The sequence below is a fragment of the Eutrigla gurnardus genome (genome assembly GCF_963514095.1).
Source record: "Eutrigla gurnardus genome assembly, chromosome: 8".
In the NCBI taxonomy this organism is placed as follows: domain Eukaryota; kingdom Metazoa; phylum Chordata; class Actinopteri; order Perciformes; family Triglidae; genus Eutrigla; species Eutrigla gurnardus.
This window is the reverse complement of record NC_139922.1, coordinates 16246908-16265382: the sequence shown is the minus strand read 5'-3', so window position 1 is coordinate 16265382 and position 18475 is coordinate 16246908. Positions and strand designations below refer to the sequence as shown.

Below are 18475 nucleotides of genomic sequence, written 5' to 3'. Positions count from 1 at the left end.
TTGAAAGAAGCCCAAGCGTGCCCACAGTCAGCAAAAAAAAAACATACAGGAAAAACAGCCAGCTCTGATGAACCTTACACAGAATGTGAATAAAAAGTAGGGAACGACAGGGACACAGTGTGTGTGTGTGTGTGTGTGTGTGTGTGTGTGTGTGTGTGTGTGTGTGTGTGTGTGTGTGTGTGTGTGTTTGTGTGTGTGTGTGTGTGTGCGCAAAAGTAAGATGCAGACTTTGCACAAATAAACTCAAGCACAGCCGCATATTCATAGCTATAAACACTCCAGTGGTGGCTAGCATGTCATTTTAGTCAAAAATATAGGTTTCATCCATCCATTATCTGTAACCTCTTAGCCTATTCAAAGTTGAAGGGGAACTGGAGGCTGGCTGACACTGGGTGAAGGCAGGGTCCACCCTGGACAGGTTGCCGTCTCTCACAGAGCAGACACTTAAGCCCAAGTTATGCTTCCGCGTCGACACAACGCAAGGGGGCTTGCGGACCCCTTACGTCCTTGCGGACCCCCCTTACGTCCAACGCAAGGGCCTGACGTGTGCCTCCCAAAAATCCTAGACGCGCGTCGAGGCGACGCAACACCAACGCAGCGGCTTTGGCTGTGATTGGTCCGCTAACTACATCCGCTGGAGACCGCTATCCGGTTTCCACTCATAAACACCGCCATTTAAACTTTTAAAAGGCTACTTTTATTGTTTGCACCTTGTTTTATTGTTTGCACCTTCTCGCTTTTGCACAAAGAAATAAAACACCAAGTTCTGAAAAATTGTGGACGTTTAAAGCCGGAAAGTAAACAAATACACTATAACGAAGCTACGACGATATACGCCAAGAGTCTCGGTCGGTCGGTCAGTCTTTACAAAAAACATAGCGCCCTTTACCGGTGTGGCATTGAATTGCATTTCGACATGTAAACCCAACGCAGAACCATCACGGTCTCCAAGCAACTGCGTTGCCGTTGCGTTGCCGTTGCATTATCACTACGCGGAAGCATAATCAGGGCTTTACAGACAGACAACCATTCATGCTCAGATTCACACCTCCGGGTAATTTAGAGTCATTAGCTTACCTCCCCTGCATGTCTGTGGACTGTGGGAGGAAGCCGGAGAACCAGGAAACAACATGCAGACTCCACACAGAAGGCCGGCTCGAACCCAGATTCAAACCCAGGCCCTCTTGCTGTGAGGGGACAGTGCTAACCACCACCTTGCTGCCCACACATGTATTGATTATGCAACAAAAAAAAATGTTGATTTAAAAAAATTTGTTATCGAGTTAAAGTTATCTTGAAGGGCTTCCGGCTCTGGCAGAGGAAGATGAGGTCTATAGTCTTGATCCAACCTAGAAAGCTCCCACGGGCTTAGTTATTCTTGCAACACACCGTCAATAAGCAATACAGGAAATTCACAGCACTGTTTGTCAAAATTGTATCGAGCATGATTAAAGGACCTGTAAAATGTTGGAATGTAGAGATGCGTGGACCGGCTCTGACGTCTGGATCTGCATGTATAAGCATAAATCATCCACCCACCTGACTGAATCTCTTGATTTAGAGACACGTACCCACATTTCAGTTCCCCTCTACCAGTGTGTTGCTTTTGAAATGATGTATTGTCGACTATAGGCCTATGATTGTTTTATTTAACAATTTACTTTATGATCCGCTGCTTCCAGTAACTCTAACATCTCCATGCACACAGTAATGTTTCTACAGCAAATAATGTGGGACATTTAAGCAGCAAAACTATAAACTGCAGTCAGTTACAAACTTGACAGAGGAAACAGAACTAAACTTTTAGCTTCTGAAATAATTAATGAAGCTGCACTGCAGTTCTCGTGTATAAATGCCAGAGTGTCTCTGAGCTGTCTGCTGTGGAGCAGCTGTGGACAGCAGCTCTGCTCTGCTACGTTCACATTTTAGGGAATAATTGATATTTCCCTCATTAATGATGCATTGTTTCACCCACCCACAACCCATCCGCTATTAATCACAATGTTACGTTTGATGACCTGACCTGCCCGATCCACGGATTAACTGTGGTGCCCATAAATATAACTGCAATCCACGCATCACTATTCTGATGGCATAGATGGTTTATAAAAAATACAATGACAAATCCGGTGAAAGCAGCACCAGCCTCCTCATGTAGTGGCATGCATTGCCGTTCCGTTCTTTATTCAACTACGGATGAAGCCAAAGCAACAAATAGTACAAATAGCGGCTATAATGATATGGGAGGGGCTTCAAGTGCGAAAGCCTTCTTGCAAGCGGTGATGCAACATCATGGATGTCAACTGCTGTTAAAGTAAACAAGCAGAAGAAGAAGAAGATGTCCAAACAAACACTCCAAAACGATAATGTCATCTCAGGAATCTATTTCCTCAAATGGAAATTGTGAAATAGAAATGATGGGAAAGCATTATAAACCCAACAGAATTCAGTGAGTTATTATAAAGACATAATTTAAGGAAAAAGGGAACTTGGCAGGTCCCCAATGTGATGGCACGCTAATTATATTATACACAGGATGGAGTCCTGAACAAAGACAAAAAAACAAGCAGACAATCATGAAAAGGGCTCTCATAGACCCGTGTTGTTACTTGGGCTTTATATATATCTGAAATGTTTCATTGTGCAGGACCTGTCTGCTCGTTTCTATGGATGTCAGGCTGCTGTCAGGAGAATTCTGCATCAATTGGACAAACTTTTTCTATTACAAGTTAGGATCTATCCTTATGTGGCCTTCACAAGTAACAATACATAACCTTATGCCTCAGTCTTTTAAAAATACCTTCCCATGTACAAGAGTGATATTAGACTGAATTACATGTACAATGAGCCTGTTCAATTCAGAAACCTGCTCCCTTAAAAAGGACCAACCACATTTAAATCCAGTGCACTAACGCGTGTCAGTGACTTACATAATTATCTGACAAAGACACAACAAAGTCGTCAGGGATTCTCTCTGTTAGAGGAAGTGGAAGAGGTAATGGGAGGTAAAGGCTTCCCTATTAGTGACATTTTGCCTACAATAAAAGTAATTCTTGTAATATGACTATTCTTAAAGTCTAATTGACAGCTTACTTAGAAGGTGTTGCACATACATGTTGAACAGGCCATTAGAAGACACATTACCCATGACCACTGTGGGGTCTATAAACAAAGTCTGCATGGTGACCAAGGACCGTTTTGTGTCTATTCGTGTCTTTGCATCGATTTTGATCTTGGACGATTAACAACACTGAAAAATATGAGTACTGATGTTATGTCTGAAACCCTGCCATGGTCCTTGATGATTCCTGATTTTGCGTGGGACATTATATTTTCCTTGCTGCCGGTGTGCCCAATTTAATAAATGCTGGATATGCTATTTCGGCATGAAACTAGGTCTTAGGTTGCACTCAAAGCTCACTGAACTGGAATATAAAAGGCGGGCCTGTGGTAACAGCAGAAGCACCTGGCAGCAGCCCTCACTAAACTCCATCAATAAATTATGTCATTCCATTGTTCGTCCCAGGGTTTCAGAAATCAATTTAGGCCACGGTGAGGGTGCTTTTATGCAAATGTATTCTACCGTCCAGGTAAGACCTCTGAAGATGCCTCTGTGAAATTAGAAATAGCAAAGGAAAGGTGGTGTTATCCATTACTCCGGCAGCACTGTGTTCATGCTTGTGTGTCAGCGTCGTAGGAAGGCTCAGTAGGCCTCATGGGAAACCGAAGTCTAATCCCATTTACTCTGGTATTTAACCACGAGGAGATCTATCCCGTCTACTTTTACAGTCTAATCGCTGCCCAAGATCAAAGACAAGACTGATATCGCTCCAAATTAGGCATAATGCGGACAGGATTTTTCCTCAGCAAGGTAAAAGACATGAGACAAGATCACATCATTGTTAATAAGCCAAACATTTACCGATTTAAGTGGGCAGTTTTTTGTCCTTGTTGTGTTATTTCTGTGTCGTTTTTGAGCTTGACAGAGAAAAATGCCCGAGGGAGCAGCCAATCAAACTGAAGGTTTCTCCGAGTGTGATTATGACCACACATCACAAACGTGTTATCGCAATCAGACAGTCGAAATGACATAATAGAACCATCTGTTTTTGCACTAAGATACGAGAGTGCCTTCCGTGAGTTGTTTAGTTGGTTTTCCTTGTGATTGCCGATTCGCCACGAGGGCAATATCATCATTCATCACACCATCCTTGACCTTGGAGTCTCACAGTTGAGTGGAATGTGTATTAGAGATATGAGCTGTACAGTGTCTAAGATCTGTGTGTGATTAGATGAGAAGAGTAAGAGGAGCACAGGGTAATTCCATCTGATTGGATTCTATGAAGATATGCTCTCTGTTTTGATGTAATGTGTGAAAAGGAATTCTAATTAAGTTGTTCCAATGGCTGATTTATTATTATTATTATATATTTATTGTTGAAGAAGGGACAAAATCTGTCAACAGATTTGTTTTTGTTCTAATCATAAGCTTACTTATGTTAAAATGTGGAATATAATTGAAGAGGTTTTCTTCTTTTACTTTTACATTAAACTCCTTTACTTACTTTTACTTTATTTTTGTGCTATGAAAGGCTTATTTTCTGTTTGCTCCTAAGTGCATTCAACACAGGCTCTCTTGGTGTTTCACAACAAAGACAGGTTGAGAAGAATCGACCCAATAATGGAGAGGAAAATAAATTAATTTAAGACAAGCGTTGCACTGAGCATTCTTATCTCAAGGCCTCCAAAAGAACCAATAAATGTTTCCCCACAGCTGCACTACACAGATATATTCTTCAAAACCGCTGAAATGGAGAGGGCTGGCCTCAATTCATGCTCGAGCGCAACATGTTAATGATTCCAAAGATAATACAAACCTTAATTATTTTTTCATTATGATCCACTGAATAAGTGATTATCCCCCAAAAACTCACCACTGCTGAGCCATGTATTATTAGGTTTGGGTTTTCTTTCAACCTCATTCAAGACAGAACAATCCAAAGTGAGGAGAGAGAGAGCTTTGATGACAGCTTCAGTGCTTTGCAAATCATGGATTAGGCCGGTATAAGTTGTTCTACTTTTCATTTCCTTTTGACTCGCCTAATCATGTTTACTGAACTGATGTGTGTCTGCAACGTGCCATCCCCCTTCCTCACCTTCGCCACAAAAAACTTTATCGTCTTTCTGTCACTGTTACCTTTTTCCATCAAGACCCACATGAAATGATTAGCTTCAGGCTAAACACATTCTATTGTGTTGAAAAGAAAGTGCAGAAACACCTGATATGAAGGGAAGTCTATGGGACAACAAGGCCGACCCCAGTAGCAGGTTTGGCAGAAGGCAGGAAAGCACAGCTCATCATAAGCTTATTGATTCTCCTCCGTCTGAGCTGAAATGTGATCACATTTTTTTCCAGCAGCTCCCAGCTGCGTACGTGACTTTGAATATTGTAACGCCTGTGTGCGCTAGCCTGACCCATCAGGAGGATGTATTCAGCCTCTCGCCAAATGCGTGCTGGGAAAGGTTAGAGGCCCACTGCGGCGTTACAGAAAATAGCTAAAGCCGGATTTCAAAAAGTGATACAACGCCACCAACAAGTTTTTATAGTTGTCGCCGGGCACAGAGGCAGTTAAATGAAATGGATGAGTGCATGCGGGTGCTCTGAAGTCAACTGTAAGCTAGTTATTGTAGTTTGGCCCACACTTGGCCTGCTTATAAACACGGTCAGCAGTTACAGCAGCAGCAGAGACTGAGACACAGCCCATGGAGGCAATTCAAATACTTCAAAATCCTTCATGCACAACTATCGCCATAAATCAAAGTGAGACAATTAGTGATACTAATAATGATAGTGATAAATAATTATGAGAAAAAGAGTCACAAATGGGATGGACGAGGGATTGTCTGTGTGCAGTTTCACGGTGTCAGAGCTTGTAGTAAGTCATCCAAGAGGGAGGGAGGTTGACTGGTAAGAAGGATGATCTAATATTCAAGCCAATAAAGTGAACTGTGTGAAACATGATGCCTGCTGTCCAAACAGCCAAGAGCTTCAGGATTGTAATGAGCGACTCGCTCATGATGCAGATTTCATATTTACAATAACGCCTACACAACACCTCCTGAGGTCATTAGTTAGATTTACTTTTCTAAAGTCTTGTAACCTTCATACGACCTGCTGCCTAAAATGTCCTTTATGATGCAAAATGCACTTTTTAATGATAATAATAAACATAAATATGTGTTTTTGGTGCCTCTACAGACGCCCGAAGTATCAGAAAAGACCATTGTCTCTCATTTTCTCCTGCTCCATTTACAAAAACTCTGTAACAATGAATGGATCACAATTGGGACCCCTTGTCATTATTATTCATCATAATGAGTTCAACTTCAGTTATTTGGTGACAATGTGTACAGCCTCTGCTTTTATTTACCTTTTGTTTTTTGTCATTACTGTACTCTACCTGGCTGCAATGTATTACAATGAGAATGCTGACCGTGCACAAGCAACATCATCTGCTGGAGACTCTTCAAACTGCCAGGAAGGGAGAATTCAGATTAAAGTGAAGACTGCCCCAAAATTCTATTGGATGTAACATTGTACTTTTGTTACACTGTAAATACACACGCACAGTAAAAGCAACCATAAACCTCAGAAAATTGAAATTTGATAAAAAAAGTTGAGCGTGTAGAATAAAAAGAATAAAATAGTCCTTGTTTTGTGACGCACACATAAAAGTCAAAAGCAAATCTTCGTTTGTTAAATATTGCAGCAGTCGTATTGTTTATGTTCAATCCAGTTTACGATACCGACTAGACCCATTTGTAACGTTAACGTAAAGAAAACAAACTGGCTGCATAAATGCAGCTGTTTTTGTCGGCTGATCTGTTGAGTATATTGCAAGTAAAACCTAAAGTGATTGTAAACATCAATTAAAACGTTACAATATTACTTGTTGCCCAAAATATCTCAAAGTAACATTACCAACAGAGAGCAGAAAGTAGCATTAGCGACCTAGCTACCGTTAGCCACCACTAACCATTTGGGAACGTTCTTCTGCAGGAGCCTCAACTTGTTCAGGGTTCAAACACATCTAGTAGATGTAGTAGAACCACTCTAGTAGAACTGCTGTGTTTCTGTTCCTCGCTTTTTCCTGGGGTCGATATTGTAACCATGGTAACAAAGAGCTTGTGGCGGACAGCATGGGGCAGTGAGCCACAATCAGTTCCTCGGTTTGGGTGTGGCTAGCAGCTGCTCATTTACATTTAAAGACACAGCACTTTGGAGGGCTGCAACTGAGGGATGTTCTCCGATATACACCACATTAATGTGAAAGAATTTTCACCTAAAGTCAGAAATAAAAGGTCATAACTTCACCTCCGTTAAACAGTGTAGTTTTGAACATAGCACACATCTATAACACATCTAAAGGCAGCCCGATATAGATCTGGACCCTCATTCAGAATTGAGGGCAAAGCCTTTGATCTTGGGAGATGGCTGGTTCTGCCAGCTAATAGGAAGAACACAAGCACACGGAGGAAAACAGGGAGCAAGCACAGAGCAACAGGGACTAACAAATAAACAACCTCTGGCTATTACCTTTTCACCTGCATCCCCCATTTCTATCGTCAAAATCATCTTCTGGTGCCGATGGTAACGTTAAGTCTCATGTGCACACATAAAACACACACCTGAGGCAGCCTTCTACTGTGGTTTCCACTCAGACTGCTTGTGATCCTCCATCCATCCCGAGTTTAGCCATGACATATCGTAAATCGCTTCAGGTGGGCTGGCACAAGAAAAGAACTTTCAAAAAACAGAAATAAAATAAAATAAAATGTATGCAGTTCCAGAGCACAAACACACTTGAGATAAAAGGTTTATTTCTACCATGAAAAGCCAAAAAGGAAAAATGAAACACAGATTTAACCATGGACATGACTGTCTGTGATAGTTCCTGTCAGACAGGCCAGGTTGCCTAGCAACCTAGGTATGACTTGGCCATGCAAATGTTTCCATTTCTCTATTTCTATTCAACAGCCAAAATGATGTTATATTTCCATATTTCCTGTGAGTTCTGGCCCAGAAGCTACAACAATAAATACTAATGGTGTAATAAGGTCTAATAGCATATAATACTCCACCCTTATCAAAGGCATTCACAGCCTAAAATACATAAAAAGCATGTGTCTGACAGTGAAAAATGGTTTGCATGTAAATGAAGTCATTGATGAGCCACTTGGTATCAAGCAGTGTATGGGGATAAACTAGTGTGTTGTTTAGCTTCTATGATCCCCTTATATCTGTTACAACGTACAGCCTTCTCACCCCATACCAAAATCAAACACAAATGATCTGGGAAACAAATAAATCAATTTCCCCCCAAGGAAGTCAAGTCCAGTGTTTCAAGCCTAATCGACAATCTGACAACATTTTGTTCTGGGTTAAATGTCTTTACTTAGCCGTTCGCTCGAATCTGACCTCAAGCTTGGGATTCACCTTGAAGGATGCACATTCGTCTTTCCCTATCCCACGAGACCAGAAAGGACAGCTAGTCATTGCTCCGGCTGTGTTGGGAGAGCAGCTCGTATGGGTCACAGAATCTCTGAAGCATTGCATTCTGGATCAATGCAGACTATTAACCATGTTGTGGTACTATTCCCATGGCTTTGTTCACCCCAGACCTTGACCTCTAATTGCAAGGGTTAAAGCTTGTTGAGAGTGGCACTCGGGAACTGTTCAGTGTGTTAAAAGCTTGCACGAGCATCGGCTCTCTCCCGTGCTCCGTTAAGCGCACCTCCCAAATCAATAGACTAGTCATTCTCAGTTTTCATTGCAGAGCTTGCATGAAACGTGCCATTACTTATTCCATGTAATGGGTCTTTACTTGTCAGGGAGAGTGTTACGTTACCATATCATAATAACGAGACAGAGAGCGACTTGCAGTCAACTGTTTACTTCCGACTTGGAGAGCAGTACACCAAACGTCACATCCGTATTCCAACAACAACTCCTCTGATTGGCTGAGGCATTGACATGCCCATATTATAACTGTTTAGATTAACCTTACACAACATCTCCCCCTTTTAAGTAAAGAACATTATTATTCAAGCATTCTAAACAAATTATTTTCTCTTTCTTACTATTCAATTCCTTTTTGAACCTGACTTAACCTAAACCGTCATTCCAGAACATTCACGGTTACATTCTCATTCATCCACTTTTTTTTTTTCATGTGAACCATGACAATCACAGTCCAGAACTCCTTTTAACCTGTCAAATCACAAATCCAGTCTTTTAGGCGGACGTGAGTGTCTGCCTGAGCTTGTAACATATGTAGCATCTGGCTCTGCTACAGGTTGGTCTGCACTGTCTGAGTCAGTGTCCTCTCTGTTGGTTGAATCAGGAGGTGGACACTGGGTTGCTCGCAGGTGTGTACGGTTTCTCCTCAACAGCCCATCCTCTGTTCTGACAAGGTATGATCTCGGAGCAGCTGTCTGCTGTACAACTGTCCCGTGAGTGCTCTCTGTAGTGATCCATACACTCTGGCCTGGGTGTAACTCCAGTTGATTGTGTGTTCTGTGGCGTTTGTTATAGTATTGCTCTTGTTTCTGTTTCCCTCGTGTCTCTGTGCTCCTGAGCTGTTTGATGTTTGGCCAGCGTGGACTCAGTGTTTTGGGCACTTGAGGGAGTGTGGTTCTTAACTGTCTCCCCATGAGTAACTGGGCTGGAGAATATCCGTTCTCCAAAGGGGTGGCTCGGTAGCTGAGTAGCGCTTTTGCGTAGTCTCCTCCCTCTTTCCATAAGCCTTTGACAGTGGCCACTGCCCGTTCCGCTTCGCCATTGGCTTGTGGGTATCGCGGGCTGCTGGTCCTGTGAGTAAAACCATACTCACTGGCAAAGTCTTTGAAGAGAGAAGAAGCATACTGCGGCCCATTGTCTGACATGAGCACCACTGGAACTCCATGCCGGGCAAAGATGTTCTTCAGAGCCGATATGACTGTTTCTGCTGATGCGACATGGAGGTGTGCCACTTCAATATAGCGAGAGAAATAGTCTATCACTACAAGGTAGGTTTTCTTATCCCAGATGAATAAGTCCGTTCCGACGTGTTGCCACGGTCTCTCAGGTATAGGGGTTGTCAACAGAGGCTCCCTCTGTGTGATCCTGTGTTTGATGCATATGGGGCAGTTTCCCACTTTTTTCTTTATTTCAGTTGAGAGCCCTGGCCACCAGACCGACTGATGGGCCCTGGCTCGGCACTTTCCTATCCCTTGGTGACCCTGGTGGAGGATGTCAAGCATCTCATCTTTTAAGGAGCTGGGGATGACGATCCTCTGTCCCTTTAAGAGAAGATCTCCAGCCATGGACAGGTAATTTCTCACATACCAGAAGGGACCGATATCAGGTGGCAGGTGAGCTCTGTCAGGCCACTTTGTTTGACAGTACTGTCTCAATGTACTGCAGACCGGGTCATCTTTCTGCTTCTCTGCTAGCTGTAGCAGCCTTGCTTCAGTGGCTGGGAGAGACTGTCTGATGGAGTCCACAAAGATCTGGACATCAGCCTCCAGCTCTTCCTCTTCCTGTGTGGCTGTGTGACCCACCGGAGCTCGTGACAGCGTGTCCGCCGTGATGAGCTGCTTTCCTGGCACGTGTACAATGTTGTATGTGAACTTCAACAGTCTTAGTCGAAATCTCAAGACACGAGGAGGAAGCTCATCCAGCGCTTTGGAACTCAACAAAGGGACCAGCGGTTTGTGATCAGTCTCGATTGTGAAGCACATACCTAGCAGATATGATTGCAGCCGTTCACATGCCCAGGTTGCTGCCAGTGCCTCCTTCTCAATTTGAGCATAATGTTTCTCGGCGGCAGATAGTTGTCTGGAGATAAACACCACTGGTTTCCAGTCTTCACTCTCTGGCTGTTTCTGGATCAAAACTGCTCCAATCCCGAACGACGATGCATCAGCCGACACACGCGTCTCTGCATATGGTGAGTATACAGCCAGGACTCTGGGTGAACTCAGTTCTGATTTTAGCTTCTGAAAAGCTTTCTGCTGTGGTGTCCCCCAGCACCATTCTGTCTTCTCTGACTGAAGAATTGTTAGGGGCTGTGCATATGAGGAGAGGTGAGGCAGGAACTTGCCCAGGTAGTTAGCCATGCCCATCACTCGTCTGACATCAGCCACGCAGGTGGGCTCCGGCATGTCCAGTATGGCTTTGACTTTACCCGGGTCGGGTTTCACTCCTTCTGTCGAGAGGCTGTGTCCAAGAAACATGAGTTCGCTTTTGGCAAATTCACACTTTTCCTTATTCAAAGTCAGCCCCTCCTCTCTAAGTCTCATCAGCACCTGGTGCAGTCTTGTATCATGTTCATTCTGATCTTTGCCATACACCAAAATGTCGTCTGCATGACACACCACACCCTCACAGCCCTCAAGAAGTTGTGTCATCCGACGCTGAAAGTGTTCTGGGGCTGAGGATATCCCAAACGGCAGCCTGTTGAAACAATAGCGGCCGAATGGAGTGATGAAAGTGGTCAGGAGAGCGCTGTCTCCGGTCAGGGGGATCTGCCAAAACCCTGACGTGGCATCTAATTTGGTGAAGATCTTTGCTCCTGTCAGCATCGCTAGTGAGTGATCCACATTTGGCAGGATATGCCTCTCCCGCTTGACCCACACGTTCAGGTGTGTTAGGTCTACACACAGTCTGAGTCTTTCCTTTGATTTTGGTTTCGGCACCACCACGAGGCCCGCACACCATGAAGTGGGTTGTGTGACTTTAGATATCACCCCCATTGCCTCCATCCGATCCAGTTCTGTCCTCACCTTGTCGCGTAGTGGGAGGGGAACTCGACGTGGGGCAGACAAAGCATATGGTGTGGCACCTGGTGTCAGTTCAATTTTGTATGGTGCTGACAGTTTCCCCAGTCCTTTGAAGACTGTGGGGTAACACTTTATGAAATCTTCTCCCACTTGGACTGTGTGCACCCGCTTTACAAGAGTCAAAGCCTTAATGGCTGGAAGCCCCAACAGGGGTTTTGTTAGTTTGTTCACCACATAGATGTCTTGTTCAGTGTGTTTATCTCTCACCTTCAGTTTTCCTCTGAAGTACCCTTTTACCTCCAAGGGCTGCCTGCCCGGACCATACAGGGGTATTTTGGACAGCAGCAATGTCCCATGTTTGTCTGTTGAGTAGTGGTGAGTCGGGATCGCTGTAACTCCAGCTCCAGTGTCTAATTTAAACTCCTTTGTTTCTCCATTTAATTCAAGATTTTCTGTCCATTCATTTTCCACACTGTCCATGTTGATGATCACCTCTCCGAGAAAGCTGAGGTCATACTCTGCAGAATCCTCTGTGATGTCATGGATGCCACCAGCTGACCGACATTTCCGGGCAAAATGTCCTTTTCTTTTGCATTTGCGGCATTCTGCATCTTTAGCAGGGCAATCCTTCCACTGGTGGCTTGTTGTATTTCCACATCGTCCGCAGCCCGTGGCTCTGTCCTTATTTCCTGGTTTGAGACGTGCAGTGTGTTTGTGTCCTTCTTTAGGGCCCCACTGGGCTTTGGGCCGTGCACTCATTACATCTATATTTTCAGACTGTCTGTCATTCATAATGCCACACAGCACTGGCTGCTGCCTCTTTATTTCTTCACTGTGGCGCACTCTGGATATTGTCTTTTCCAGTGTGAGATCAGGATCCATCTGTAATGACTCGGACAGCTTTGCATCTCTTAGTCCTACGACAATCCTGTCTCTGATAAGCTCCTCTCTTAGCGCTCCAAACGCACAGTGTTCAGCGAGGCTATGGACAGCGGTGATGAATGATTCTGCACTTTCTCTTTGCTCTTGATTTCGTCTGTTAAATCGTGCACGCTCAAAAATGACATTTTTCTTGCTCACACAGTGGTTCTCAAAGGCTTGTTTTACATCTATATATTTCTTTTTCTGATCACTGCTTAATGGCAAAACACTCAATATGTCTTCAGCTTCATCTCCCAGAGTATACATCAATGTATTTACTTGATACTCTTCAGACTGTTTATCCAGACTTGATGGTATCCTGAAACGTTCAAACCGTCTTATCCACTTTGGCCATTCATTTGCATTACTGAAGTCAAAGTTACCAGGTGGAGCCAGTTGGACGCTGCTTGCTGGCACTGGAGGGGTGTCTGCCATCTTTATTTCACTCCGGTTTTATTTTAACTGCTCCTTTGCTTATTGTCCTCTTCTTCTTTGCTTTATCTGCAGCTTTACTCGCCTGTTTACGTCTCCCCCGACGCACGTTCGGCTGGGTCCACTCTCCACTCTGTCCGTTTGACTGTTAGCCTAGCGTTAGCCGTTTTTGTAGCCGCTAGCGCTAACGTCGTCTTCCGTTCGTCTGGACAACTTCACTCTTGGAGGCGCATTCCTCTCCAAACTTCTTACAGGTTCATTCTGACACCATGTTACGTTACCATATCATAATAACGAGACAGAGAGCGACTTGCAGTCAACTGTTTACTTCCGACTTGGAGAGCAGTACACCAAACGTCACATCCTTATTCCAACAACAACTCCTCTGATTGGCTGAGGCATTGACATGCCCATATTATAACTGTTTAGATTAACCTTACACAACAGAGAGTGGAAATACTGATGGGTTCAGAGGTCGTTTTCATATAGTTTTGATGATATATATATATATATCATATATATGATCATATCACCCAGCCCTAGAGTGCACTTTGTCCAACTGTTCTCTAATTATCGATGGCGGATCAGTCGCTCGATGCTGCTTCGACTTTTGTATAAAGCAAATTGCTGGTGACCGGCTGATCAGGCTTGTATATCTGACATATCTGATTTTTAACTGGTCCATTTAACACACCGCGTCATGGTTTCATGTTGCAGCACCCAGCGGCAGGCACACACACACACACACACACACACACACACACACACACACACACACACACACACACACACACACACACACACACACACACACACACACACACACACACACACACACACACACACACACACACACACACAAAATACACTGTGATAACAGTGACATACAGCACCGCGCTGTCGTGCATATGTCTTATAATCGATCAAAAGCCATCATGTCATCAGTATGGAAGTACTTCATTATGATATTTGTAACAACTGACAAAAGTCCAAAATTAGTCGAGGAGGAACAACTTTAAAAACAATTGGAAAAACTTTGATATTAGTTTGTGAGAAGAAGGTCCTGCAACTTGCTGCAGTTTTGGAGAAAGTGAAAGTTATTTAACAGTCAATGTTTTTTTTATTTTGAACAAACAATTGAATTGTCCATGAAAGAAAAGTTACAAAAATATGTGTGTGGGCCGATGCTGTCGAATATAGTTCTCAGAAAGAAAGAAAATCTGCAGGTCAGACTGGAACTCAAATGGAATCGGAAAATAAAAATTGCAATCGGTGCATCTCTAGGATACATTTTCTTACTTCCTACTGACTCATGAGAATTCCTTTACCATTACTGTTTCACTGTGACAGAGGGCTCTTTTTCTCTGCAGGCAACAGTCAGAACTGTATTCCCATAATGAAATGGTTTTCAATTTATTCCTTACAAGAGAAGCCGTCATTCTCAATCTGCTCAACATACAAGTCCACCAGCTAGAGGAGTAATATCATCCATGTTGCACCCACAGTTACAGTTTTGTGTGGCCAAAGAAGCAACAAAAAAGATTGCAAATAGCAGATAAAGAGTTAAAGACATTATTTTACATATTTCTTCCAGATAATATCCCCTCAAATGAGATATCCCTGGGCATTTTATGAAGTTCAACGCTTGACTGCAGCAGCATTAACAATGACAGAGGTTTGGCCTTGCCTGTATAAGCACCATCACGGCGAAGAACATCCACAGACGGCATACGGCAATTATAACTTTGAGGAAAAGGCAACCAGAAATAGGAAGAAACGAATCATAATATAATCTCTTCTCAACAAATGACCTCAAGTTCAAGCTTCCTGCCTTTAATATGATAGAATATTTTTTCATATTCAAACAGCGATGCTCTGAACTAGGGTGAGCTAATTTGAGTATTTTGAAAATACGGCTGGATGTTTTGGCAGCAGGAAACACTCAAACAGTGGATGAAGACAAAACACTCTTTGAACCAAATTAATCAATTTCCATTCTCATTTGTCACACTCTGGGATTGAGCTGGGCCACAATGACTTTAGTGGCACGTGGCAGCGTATCTGGCCGTGCCTCATTGGAGAGGGCCTATTAAACAGGCCTGCTGGAGTCGGAGGACGGGTTGAGAGGGCAGATGGGACCGCGGTGATGCATTATGCATGGGCAAGAACCGTATTCTGGAAGGCCAGCTGAGGCCCCGTTTGGAGAGGGAGAGGCTGACCCAGACCCAAACACTGGCTCCCTCTAGAGCACCTCCCACCAGTCCTCCGAGACAGCCTGCGCTCCTCCGTGACCCTGGGCAGAGGTCCAGCCTGGCTAGCTAATATATGTGGAAGTCAGTCCTTTGTGTTGAAATATTAATTTGGACACAGGGTGTGCATTTGATATGATACAACAGAATGAAGTATCCCATCTATACTAGCTAGGGGGATTATAACCTCATGATATGTCGTCATGTAAGCAGTAATAATGGTCTTTAGAGTAAAAGCAGTCATTGACAGTTTATCAATTTAAAAAGGTTGATACATGTAACATGTATGAGCTTAGAAAAGTGTTTCCTATTTACACATCTAGCAGAACATTAGCGGAGATGAGCATAAAAGATACCAAAATGCTACATGGAGCTGAGGGTGAGAATCTGCCTTTTATTGTCATTTATGAATGTGAAAATATTGATTAGTGCTGCTTTATGTCTAAATTACAATCTTTATGTACTTCCATACAACACAAGTTAAGTAAATTATGAGAAGAGTAGAAATAGAAGACAACCCTACTTACTGGCGAAGCTAAATTTGAACACTTTACAGCCGCACACTATTGATCCTCTCAGAATAGCCGGTAACACTAGCAATATTGATTTGCTCTGTATTCGAAACATATTACAAAAGGTCTTAAAAATACTGCCTTTCTGTGAAAATGTAATTACATAATGTATTGATCCGATATGTTTCTATATTCACGTGTTTAGCTGCAGAATTTTGTGCAACTTTGTAAAAACGACATGAATCTGGTTTGCTTTTTCTGTAAGAGTGACACTCGTGTCTGCAGCTCTCGGCTGGTGATTAGAGCAGAGTGGAGGTCAGAGGGGGTCAGATAGATCTGATTTATCAGTGTCTCCGCTCAGACACTGTCAAAGTCACCTTTAAGGGTCTCCAATCTGCGTCCGTGTCCCCCCTGTGCTCAAACTCTCTCCCTCCCTCCCCCCCGTTCTCCCCCACATATGACTGACAGCACAGCTAATATAGTCACAGCCGGCCACAGCACAGGAAGGGGAGTGCGAGAGAGGGTCGGTGGCAAAAGCTCAGCAGCCAATCTCCTCCCAGCGTGACTGCAGGATACACACCAGATGGGCCCTCGGAGGAAAAGAAAGATCCTCACAGAGTTCTCTACAGTTGTCGTAGGACAACAGCGCTGGTTTGTTAAAATAATAATATGTCATAATGAAGTTTGAAAAAGGTGAGGAAAGATTTGAGAACCTAAAGTCTTTTCAGAGGTTTGACGTCAATAACCTCATGCTAGTGCTTTTCTCAGCCTCGGTTAATGCAGGACTGCAGGGGAAGCATCGAGGTGGAAGTGAAACTGATTTAATTTTACTCACAGCCAGAGACACAAAGAACAGTTACAGGAGAAAAAAAAAAAAAAAAAAAAAAGATCTATGCATCATCTGTTTCTTCAGAGAGCCATGCTGGGGGGATACCTGCTAAGTCTGGGATACCTCTTGTGATCAACATAGATTTTCTTCTACAAAATCATTTCAGCGAAATGTGGCCATAATAATCCAAATAGTTTAAAATTAGTTATGTAACGTTCTGTAGCCGTTGCTACAATTATTATTTTTCAAACAAGGCAGCTCTACATTAAAAAGGTATTTTATATATTTTATTATTAAACAAATCATTTTAATTTGCTTTGCTCTCATGTTTACTCCAGTAGCTGTTTATTAATTGGCCGTTTGAGTAACCAGGGAGTCAAATAAGATTCTAAGAAAATGTAAATTTCAAGAGAACCCTTTAACACTGTCCTATAAGTGTTAGTTGTCCAACAATCAAATGTCCGAAGTGCATATTTTAAGTTTGTGACATTAACATGACCGCACAAACACTCAAACTACTGTAATATCGAATACTCTTATATTTGGAGCTTCTTGTTCTGAGGGGAGAAAAAAATTGGTCGTTACTGATAGACACCTGCTGCATGACATTTTCCTTCTGCTGTGACTCAAAGGAAAACAACAACGTTCAAAAGAGAGCTGACAGAATGAGAGGTATCTGGACTGTGAGTAAACTAACAAGACAAAGGCTGCTGTGTTGTTGAGGGAACGAAGGCTGTGTGTCGTTTAGAGAGAGAATGAGCGATAAAGTGGGAAAAGAAGGAGAAAGCAGCATTGGACGTCAGTCAGCAGTCACTCAGCAGATCTACGCATCCTTTCCTGGCGTGCAAGTGGATTTTCCTTGAACTTTGAGCATTAAACCTGCTTTTTTTAAAGAGACAGAAATGCTATATGGATCCGTGTGGAATCCACTTTACTTTCTTATAAATTACCATCCTGTATGATGACCAAACAACAAGCACGTGAAGCATCACAACCTTGTTGTAGATCAGAGGCCGTGACCGATTTAAAAAATGAACATCTGTATCATCTTGGCTCATGCAGCACATTTTTCCCCCCCCAACGCAAATTAATCAGTCTTTGTGCGACGGAATACAAATGACACTGTAACAAATTAACACAACGAGCATATGCGCATTTAATCGCAAACAGCTCAATCACACTCTCGACACCGCCACTTCAGCTGGCTGCATCCTCCCAGCGCCTAATTGGAGCGCGGAGGAATCCGACCTCTCGTCTCCTCTTCCCTCGCGAAAGGTTACGGCGGAATTATCGGCAGGAGCATGAGCGGAACTGAGGGAGAGAGAGGGAGGAGAGAGGCTGCCAATGACGCCGTGTCCCTATCTTCTCTATTTGACGCAACAATAGTTGTTCAGCAGATTCATTCATTATCCAGGGAGGCCAGGCGAGCAGTCCACAAACATCAATCCTCAAACATCCTCCCGGCTGCTTACACAGGTGATTGATGCCCCAGAAAATTCATTTTAAAGGACACCGGGGTCAACGCTGAATAAGAGGATGTGTAGGAAGATTCACGGGGTGACAAGGAAGAAAACAAATTAACAGTTTGAATACTTTCTAACACTTTGCTCCGTTCAGCGTATCCGTCGTTGGGCTGAAGGGAATATAAGTGGCAATTGACTGATGGAGGAAATGTAACCTTGTTATTGCGGCTCTATTACACAAAGTCA

At 43.3% G+C, this 18475-nt stretch overlaps 1 protein-coding gene across 11 annotated transcripts in view; it reads right to left on the bottom strand.

Annotated features, from left to right (window-relative positions):
• The window catches only part of kazna (kazrin, periplakin interacting protein a), a 161924-nt gene that overhangs the window by 123702 nt on the left and 19747 nt on the right, over positions 1–18475 (bottom strand). The gene's annotated exons all lie outside the window — the stretch shown is intronic.